This window comes from Corvus brachyrhynchos, unplaced genomic scaffold, assembly GCF_000691975.1.
Source record: "Corvus brachyrhynchos isolate BGI_N302 unplaced genomic scaffold, ASM69197v1 scaffold202, whole genome shotgun sequence".
Lineage (NCBI taxonomy): Eukaryota > Metazoa > Chordata > Aves > Passeriformes > Corvidae > Corvus > Corvus brachyrhynchos.
In genome coordinates, this window is record NW_008238132.1 from 4,386,630 (window position 1) to 4,396,371 (window position 9,742).

At 38.5% G+C, this 9,742-nt stretch overlaps 1 protein-coding gene across 1 annotated transcript in view; it reads right to left on the reverse strand.

Annotated features, from left to right (window-relative positions):
- Nucleotides 1-4,717: 4,717 nt before the first annotated feature.
- The window catches only part of EPSTI1 (epithelial stromal interaction 1 (breast)), a 49,635-nt gene continuing 44,610 nt past the window's right edge, over nt 4,718-9,742 (reverse strand). Inside the window, exons 11-12 of the mRNA XM_017733578.1 lie at nt 6,829-6,861; nt 4,718-5,323 (exon numbers count right to left, since the gene is read on the reverse strand). The gene's annotated coding sequence lies outside the window, so the exon portion shown is untranslated. The remainder of the gene's footprint in view (nt 5,324-6,828; nt 6,862-9,742) is intronic.

Here is a 9,742-nt window from a genome sequence, read left to right on the forward strand (position 1 = left end):
CCAGTGGCCACCAGTCACATACCACAGCTTGTGAGAACACCCCATGCCAGGCAGAGACCAAAGGAAAACAAAACCAGCACAGGAACTCTGCCACCCCAAGAGATTAGCTCCATAACCAACACTGTGCCAGAGAGGAGGCAAAAATGCAAAAACCTCACTTATGGAAGTAGCATACATACTTATTTATTTCTGGGAAACAGACTATTTCAGAAGGAAATAGGGAAATATATATTTTTTATTCCTTTAGTAAAGCAGTGAGTTACTAAATATCAACACAGCAGAAAAGTTGGAGCACTGACTGTAAATGTATTGACTGATGAGCTTGTAAAAATGCTGTTTTCAAAGCAGGATACTGGACAAATCCCCTGAGATATGGTGACTGTCCAAAAGATTGAACAGAGAAGACAGGAAATAAATTTTTCAATGTTTCCAAAGGATAATGTGCTGAAAATCTAACTATAGGTCTGTCAATTTAATGCTGACCCAGGGAAAAATCTTAGGAAGGCAAAAGAGGATATGATCAATAAAGAATTAAGGGTGAACAGCATAATTAATACCAGACAACAGGGTTTAATATGTAAAAGTTGCATTTGTGGTGGGATTTCTAGTCTGAAAAAATGTACATTTGTTAAAAGAGCAGAGTTATACAAGGCCATATGACTTCCTCATTTAAAAATAAGAACAACTCAAACTTCAAAGTCTAGACAAGAAAATTGAGAATTTGCTAGAGAGATGTCAAAAGAAAATACTAAATGGGAATCATCTTTCAAAAATAACATTTCTGTTAGGGTTTTCTTACCCAAATGTAGTTCAACAGAGTTCATGGATTGGGAGGGAAGGCAAGAGAAATTGGTGGTAAAGACTTTGGTTGGCACTAACTGAATGAGAGATAAAGATAGCTCCTAGAGAGAGGTCCAGGCAGCAGGAAAAGCTGGCTTGCCTTCTTTTAATTAAAGAGCTAAGTGCAGAGATCAAACAGCTAGGAACAGGCAATGGGGGCTCAAAGTGATATAAAAAAAATGAATTAATGTTGGCAAGAAATAAACCCACTCTTTTTAATGAGAGCAGATCAGAGAGAGTTCAGATGAAATCCCTAGAATGGTTTGAAATTTGGAAAGTCTTTAATGAGAGACTGAAGAAGCTCAGGTGAATTTTCTCATTTCAAGCTTGGATTTCTACCCAATGACAGTCACAGTGAAAGCTCCCACCTCTACTGAAAGGCTTGTGTATTTAAATAGAATTTTCTGTATTTTAACTTGTGCCCATTGTCCTGCTGTTGGGCACCTGAATTCATGTTCTATACTCCCCCACTTTCCAGTATTTACTCACATGTATGAGATCCCTCTGAGCCTTACATTATGCAGGCCAAGCAGTCCCAGCTCTCCTAGTCTGTTCTCATATCAAAGATGCTCCAGTCCCTTCACCACCTTCATGGCCCTTTGCTGGACTCATTTCAGTGTGTCCATGTCTTTCTTGTACTGGAGAGCCCAGCACTGGACACAGCACTCCTGATGCATCTCACTGTGCTGACTCGAAGGGAAGCATCACATCCTTTGACCCACTGGCAGTGCTCTTCCTAATCCATCCCCATGCACAGATGGAAAAGGATGGGATAAATACGGACATAGAGAGGAGTCAGGAAAACATATTGGTCTCTCAGAAAGGAAAGAGAAATGATTGCAAAAGAATAAGTGTTACATTGAAACAGCAAATAGCAATAGTATTGTTTCCATTTTTAATTCCAGAGGATAAAGCAGAAAAAGAGTCTGTCGAAGCAGTCCAGAGTCCTAAGGAAGAACCCAGGGATTGCAAGAAAAGGGGAATGACTGAAGACAATGAGGAGGAATACTTACAGAGGGAGTGGAAGGGATTTCTGCCAGACAGTTTGTACTCCAGGAGCAAAAGTAGAGAACACAAATATGTGGAAGTGTGAAGGAGTCGACGTGAGGGAGCCATTAGAATCATAGAATCATAGATTGGTTTGGGTTGAAAGGCACCCAAAAGATCATCAGTTCCAAACATCTGCAATGGGCAGGGACCCCATCCATTAGACCAGGTTGCTCAGAGCTCCCAAGACTATGATGGCAAGCAGAGTCATGGCATGGGCCACAGCAGTAGCATCCAGCCCATGGAACAGATAAAGCCATGTTGCCTTCTCATTTCACATGAATTTCTATTCTTTTCATAAAGCAGAAGAGCCAACACAGCCTGTGTGCTGAGAGCTACTCTAAAGAACCCGGTGGTTAAAATGTTCTCCAAGACAGGAGACAGGGATTTGGATTTCTTGATGCAGAGGCGTGAACTGAACACGGATGAGTACCATAAAATGTAATCTATGGATTAGCTCCCTTTCTAGTAGCTAATAATATTCTGCCTTAGCATCTGAGTAGTGGGGCACATACCAAAAGAAGATACAGTTACACCAAATCCTATCGCATCAAAGGCTTTCTGTAAATCTGGGAGTTTTTTTTAAATAAAAGCTGAACAAAAGCATATAAATTGAATGAAGCAGTCCAAATATGCACATTAAGAAAAAGAAGAGTCTCAGGAGCAGAAAGCTGTGTAATTTACCAAGTAGATGCTTGAGAAAGTTCATTAGGAGTTTTATGAAACTTGGTAAGCTTGTACTAGGAGTCAGGAAGATATTTTTAAAAGTAGGGATAGGAAGCAGTTGTTCCATTGGAGCAACTTTTGGGTACATAACAGAGAATCAGTCTTGTAAGTCCTTAAATAAATATTACATTTCTTCATAGGAAGGTAGGTTCTGATTGAGGCAGACCATAAAATCTAAACATAGGACTCTTGCTGTCAAGTTGTATTGGAATTCAGAAGAGCTGATCATAATGGTTCAGTCAGTTTGTTAAAATGAATTTGACTCAGCAATGAAAAAGCAAGGGGGTTCCCTCTTGCAACTTCCAGACCTATACAACTCCCTGCTGGAAGGTTTTTTCTGAAGTAACAAGGAGATCATCAGTGCAAATTATATTGTGACAACAGTTTAAAACCAAAATGAACTAAAAACCCCAAACCCTCCATTTACTGTTATGCAGGAATAAAATCTGGTTTTATGCCACAGCATAAAGATAATTAGTTTGGTTGGTGTAAATTGTAACTAGAGGAACTATTTGAGTGTGAAAACCTTTACCAAAGGTTTCCTCTAACTGTTTGATAGAAAACATGCCCAACTATCAGTTCCTAACTCTTGACACACCTGAAGCCATTTTCCCAGTCTACCACCAGTTAATTTCATTATAATCCCTTTGCTCTCTAACTTACTGTTTGGGCTGGGTATGTGTGTATGGAAGTGGTAATTCTGAGATACTGGAAGCTTTCCAACAGGATAAGAGCTGCCTTTTCCAGACATCCTGCTAACATCAATTTGTGAATGGATGTAACTTCTTATCATCTCCATTGCAGGGCATGGCTGTCAAAGACACTTCCTAGGCCACTGTTCATATAGCTTTGTTCTGTTCAGAAAGATAGAGGAGGAAAAATTCAGATATTCCTCCATTAAAAGGGCTGGAATAGTTAATGTCTGAAATAGTTTGTAGACAGCATTTCAAATAAGAGATTGAAATGCTGGATAAGGGGAAACACTTTCAAGGCTGTGATTAAGTTTCATCTTTGCAGACAGCCAAAAGAAAGCAGAAAATCTTAATGGAAGAGGTTACTCAAGGTGACCTGCCATCACTGTTCCTGAGTGGGAAAGTAGCAGGTTAATAAAAAGTTCTTTTTCTTTGGATACAGAAACATAGCAACACAGTTAGACTGAATTTCAGCTTGTTGGTGACAATGGTGACTTCCCCTCCCACTCAGCCTTTGGGTTCACTGCTTCAAAAAGACCACTTACAAGTGTTAGTCCCATTAGAGTACAATACCAGGGTCTGACTACAACAAAGACATTTCCTTTAAAATATATGTGTATGCATTTGTATATCACCCACTCTTCAGATGTTTAGCCCCAGCCCTAATATCTACCAAAGGAGGCTGGGTGAGGGATTGCTTGGAGTGAGATGTAAATTTAATTTCCAAAGCCAAAGTCCAATGGCACAGCCAAATACCACTTGCAATACAGTACCACTATGTAGGTATGCAAAAGTCTTCCGAAGGAATTTTCCCAGGAATTTTTAGCCTAAAAAAAGGCTAAACCAGAAAATATTCCCAAGATTTCCAGCATTTCCTATGAGCATCAGCTAGCTAGTAGTATGAGAGATTTGAGAATTCTTTGAGCCAAGGACAACTACAAAGTGTCCCACAGGGGAAAGCAAATATTGCAACACCCATGGTTCAAAAATAAAACTTCAGGTGACCCAGTATGAAGTTTCCATATTGCAAGGGTGATGGAAAAATAACATGGTATGCTTGCATGCTAAACAAAACTGCTCAGGAAACCTTTGACTCGGCCTAAGACATACTTGTAAATGCCACAGATACTTTTTCTTCTCTGCACGGTTTATGTAACATGTACTGTGAACTCTTATTTCACATTAGAAATACCTTGGTCATGCATCTGACTTTTAGAAAGCATTAAAATGTTGTCATCTGTCTCAGAGACAGGGAGACACAAATTAAATTCCACTGGACTAGAGGGACAAAGAGAAGCAGGAAACTGAAGCTAATGTTGGAGTAGCATTCCCCACTCCTGTAATGGAAATTACCATGGTAAAACAGGCAAAGAGAAAAGATGGTACATCATATGACAAAAGATGTGGAGAGCTCAGTGTTATTTCAAGTTTTATTTCCTCCATGTGTTGTATTTTTCTAAGAACTTATTTAAAAGATACTGTCTACAATGCACATTTTTCTTCTTGAGCGTCTGCCGCTGAGTACAACGGTAAAATAATTTCACAAAACTTCCACCAAAACAAACAGAAAACAAACAAACAAAACCCTAGCAACATTTCTCCTTTCCTTCCCAAAAGAAAACTCTCTACCTGCTTCTTTAGATTGCCTCTGGACTGTTTTTTTCTGGGCATAGAGCAGCAAGTAAACACAGATATTACTGCAGTTTCTGCAGTCACTAATGTGCTTCTTTTCCTGAGATCATGAAGACTGGGATAATTACATTCTCCAAGAGGCAAAACAATTTATGAAAAATACACATATTCTTATTAAAAATTAAATACGACTTTCATAATCAGCTGTTTCAAATATGTATGCATGAATAATGACAGCTAGAAACCAGCCACTGCAGATTGCTCAGGAAGTGGGTGTGCAGCTGAAGTCAGGGTAAGGAAAAAATCACAATAAAGGAGTGGTTTCTTGGAGCTTTTATGAGGTCGTTTCACCTAGGCCAGATAAAAGTGAATATTTCTGCAGTACCCTGTAACAAGAGGGAGAAAAAAGGAATTAAAAATTATCTTTTACAGCAAAAACAAAATTCAAAGTCAATTTCTCAAGGATTAAATCCACTGGAAAATAAAGTCTTCTTTTTCTTCCAACAGGTTTTAGCTTTTAATTATGTAAAGCCTTCACGAAGGGATTTCTATCTTTTTGTAAATTTAGTTCACAAAATGTCCTAATTATCTGCAGACATATTAATAACTCTTTGAACAATATATTAATGTAGCAGGCTGAAATGTGTTTTCAGAAAAACAGTCAAACAAGGCTTAAAAAGTACATCCATCCATATTTCTTGTACAGTTCATATGCAAATGCATTATTGGTATTGTAGATATTGCGAAAAACAACAAAGGATCCAACGCTTTGAATTCCTTCAGCTGTCCACAGGTTATAAAACCTAATAGGACTGTGGACTGCAAAAACTAGCCATTTCTACCCCTCCAGGGAATTGCCTTTATCTACACCTTGTCATTTCTTTAGTGAATTTGAGTAAATTTTTAATAACAATTTTTCTCCTCATAAAACTGAGAAGACAACTCATGGGAAGCCAACAATTTATTTAGATACTGTCTTCAGAATAAAGCCCTGCTGCAAAAATATTAAAATAATATTTGGAGTAGTAAATGATGAAGAAAATCACATAAGAAAATCTAGATTTGTGGAAAAGGGTTGGAAGCAAGGGGCTTTTGAACATCTGATTATTTTAAATTCCTTTTTATAAAATACCAGCTCTCAAAAAAAGAAAAAAAAAAGAGTCAAAGCCATCTCCTAAGGAATGAATAATCTTTGTCACTACCTAAACTTGCTTCAAAAGTCTCCGAGCCTAGAAGTAAAGTCTCTGCAGAAATCTTTATATCAGAACCGAGAGTTAGAGTAGGAAACCCCTTTCAGAAAAGGACACAGGTGCAGTGAGCCTTATGGAAAGGACATTTGAAAACAGAGGGCCTGATTTCTGTGTTTCAAAAGCAGTGGTTTAGTAGTGTTTTACTGACAGCCTCCACTGATACGAATAGTCTCCCTTTTTGTTGATGAAAAATAGCTGGAAGATCACAGCCCACTGCGGTATCCTCTTTCACTTAAGACCACTGAAAGTTTACTGAGTCAGCTCCTGCACTTCCAGCCACATTCCTCAGGTGTTCAGGTTTATCCAGGAACAGTCTATGATGCAGAGAATGTGGCTGTATTGAAGTTCTAGACTAAATATCAAGGCACTCCTAGAAGATGCCTTCAATGCTGTCATCAATTCTTCTGGCCTGCAATACATGTTCTGTGATTCTTTACAAAAACATGTTTCAGATTAGGTATGTGCCATTGTGTGGCCCCAAACACAGAGTTTATAGTTTATAGAATGCATTTATTTTAAGATCCCTTCTCATATTGTTTCAAAATTAAACTACGTAAGCTGTCATAATGAAGTGTCAAATTCGAAGCTAAATTAATTCTGACCTTGGCCCTAAAAACAACAAACAAATTCATTATTCTTACCTTTCTTCTCCTTCATTCCAAGTACTTTGACTCCTCGATAAAACAAAAAAGATGCATTAATACAGTACGATGTACAATGAGCAGCACAACCACATATTTATGCAAGGAATTATGGTTATCTAGTTGTGTGGAGCTTTCTTGATTATTTAAGAAGCCCTTTTGAAACCACATAAAATAACAAGCAAACCCTTCTGCAAGATTTCAGTTCTAGCAAGAAACATCTTTGATTTGAGCTCAATATGAATAGCAGGGTATATTGACTCAAGAGATAAACATATCTTGCTTTTGCTGGGAAAAAAATAAATCTAGAAGTGTTTCAAATATCTTCAGATACATCAATCCTTTTTTAACCTCACACAATTTGAAAGAGTGAGAAGTTTCTTCTGTTCCTGCCCAGACTGCCACTATTCTCTTTTAGGATGAGATTTTCAAAGGAAAGAATGATTGCTCAAAATCAAGGCAGGTGAAACACATCTGCATATGATGTTTGACAGTCTTGTAAATGATTAAACTGAGATATAGCCTGCCTGGACCTACTCATCTGAGATCCCTTTATTGATGCTGATACTTCTGCTAAGTAGTTTCTGTATTTTCTGCCAGGAAAGACAAACATATTACTTTCAATAAAAAGAAAAAAAAACAACGAGAAAACAACCAGTTTTAGGAAATAAATTAATAATCTTTTCAACTCAGATTGTACATAGACTAACCAAGTTAAAAATCACATTACTCATTAAAACAAATGAAGCCATTGTGGATAGCATTCTGGAACCTTCTTATACAAATATTCTTTTCTCAATATTCCCATATTAAGTAAAAGCTTTTTCTTTGTGCTGGGAAACCAGCATTTTTAGTGCAACTCGATCTTTCAGGAAGTTTATTAGACTGATTGTTTACAGAAACCTGTGGCATTCATGCTGGCCTTGTGACTTCAGGGGCCTTTGAGCTGTGGCCCTTCTTCCTGTGCAACAGTAAACTTCATTACTTGTTCCCTCTTCAACTGGTCACAAATAGCATAAATCAAGTGCTGGTTGAGACTCCAAAGAAACTTTCCCATGGGTCATGCTGCAAGAACTAAACAAAGTGCAAACCCACAAACCATGTTTATTTAAAATAGTTTTATCCCTAAATCATGTTTCCGCAAAACAAATTTATCCAGCATCTTATTGAGTTCCTGTTCTGCACATGGGAAAGGAAGAGAATGGGGTTTCCTGTCCCACTGCACCTGTGTATTCAGGGCATAGTTGCTTTCTACAGCAAATATCTAGAATTATGCATCCATTGAAAGAGCAGAGTCAGCATCTGAGGGAGCATTTCTCATTCTTATGTATCACACTGGATGTAATGGAGACATGAAACAGGAAGATGTAATATGTCACCTTGCATTCTAGATTCTGGGTTTGCTATGGCTCTGAGAGTTTCATCAAGACAGCTAGTATTTCATTAAAGAAGAGCAGACCCATAAATTTCATATGTTCACAATGTGACCTCTCCCCATTAACAGAATAAACAAAAGGGAACTTGACAGTGCCCCATTTCCATGCAAAAAATTAACCAGGTCTCTTGTTACAGGCTTGCCATGCCTTACGTTTTGGCCTCTGCAAATCCCTGCATACTTGGATATGGGCAAATCTCATGAGGGAGTAAATATAAAAATGTGCAACTGTTTTACAATTATTCTTTTGTAATAACAGAATTGTTTTACTGATCCTTTGTGCCGTAACAGTGAACAAATTCTGTCTCAGTTCTAAGTCCCAGCTGAGTAATGATTAAATTAGGAAGAAATTCTTTATTGTGAGGGTGGTGAGGCACTGTCACAGGTTGCCCAGAGAAGTTGTGGATGCCCCATCCCTGGAAGTGTTCAAGGCCAGGCTGGGTGAAGCTTTGAGCAACCTGGACTAGTGGAAGGTGTCCCTGCCCATGGCAGGGGGGTTGGAACTTGATGATCTTTAAGGTCGCTTCCAACCCAAATAATTCTATGATTCCATGATATGATCTTATTTTTTTAACTTCAGTATTGAAAGGACAAGGGTTATTTTCTTATCCTCCTACCCTAAAAGGTTTATCCTTATGTCAGAGACAAAGGCAGTGCAAAGGGCATTAAAACTTTCTTGATAGCATACAGCAAGACTTGGGGCTTTCTCAAGGGTGCAGTAGCTCACAGACAGAAGTGGAACTTCATTATGTTGTTTTCCCATTAAGAAAGGAAACTACATAGCCACCCAGAGAGTGCCCTGAAATTTATAACCAAAATGGCAGAAAAAATTATATTCATGAAGATCCTTCTTGATATAACAGCTTATAAATATTCCTAATAAAACACAAAATGTCTGGAGGGCATTTGAATTAATGAAGACTCATTTTCTATTGCTTAGGGGACAATTGGACAGTGTAACAGCTCTCCTGTCCTCTGCCCAGACACACACAATATATTCAGCTTCCTCCCCTTTTCTCCATGTCTTCTGTGATATCCATGTCCCTTTCTGAATCCCCTTGCCCCAAGGAAATCAGGGCAGAGCTGCAGCTGCTCTGGAGCTGTGCCCACGCTTATCTGCCAGAGGGCTGCAGTCAAGCAACACAGAGAATGCACCACCCCTCAGAGTGAGCACTGTTTTAGACTGTCTCCTATGCTAGGCACTGCTTTTCACAAAACACACAGAAATTTAATTATCTTGGAGGTTTATAATCCCTTTCAAATTCAGCTAAGATTGGCCAGCAGCTGGAAAACCTTATTACATGCAGACAGAGAGCGTGATCGTACAAACTTCATTTCTTTAGGAAACCAGGCTAATAGAACTAACAGTGAAAAAGAGAGTAGGTACATCAACAACAGAGCACAACGTTCAGTTTCTGTTAAGTGTGAAGCCATTGTGACTGTAAAGAGTTCAAACAGGAAAAAAAAAAACCCAAGAGG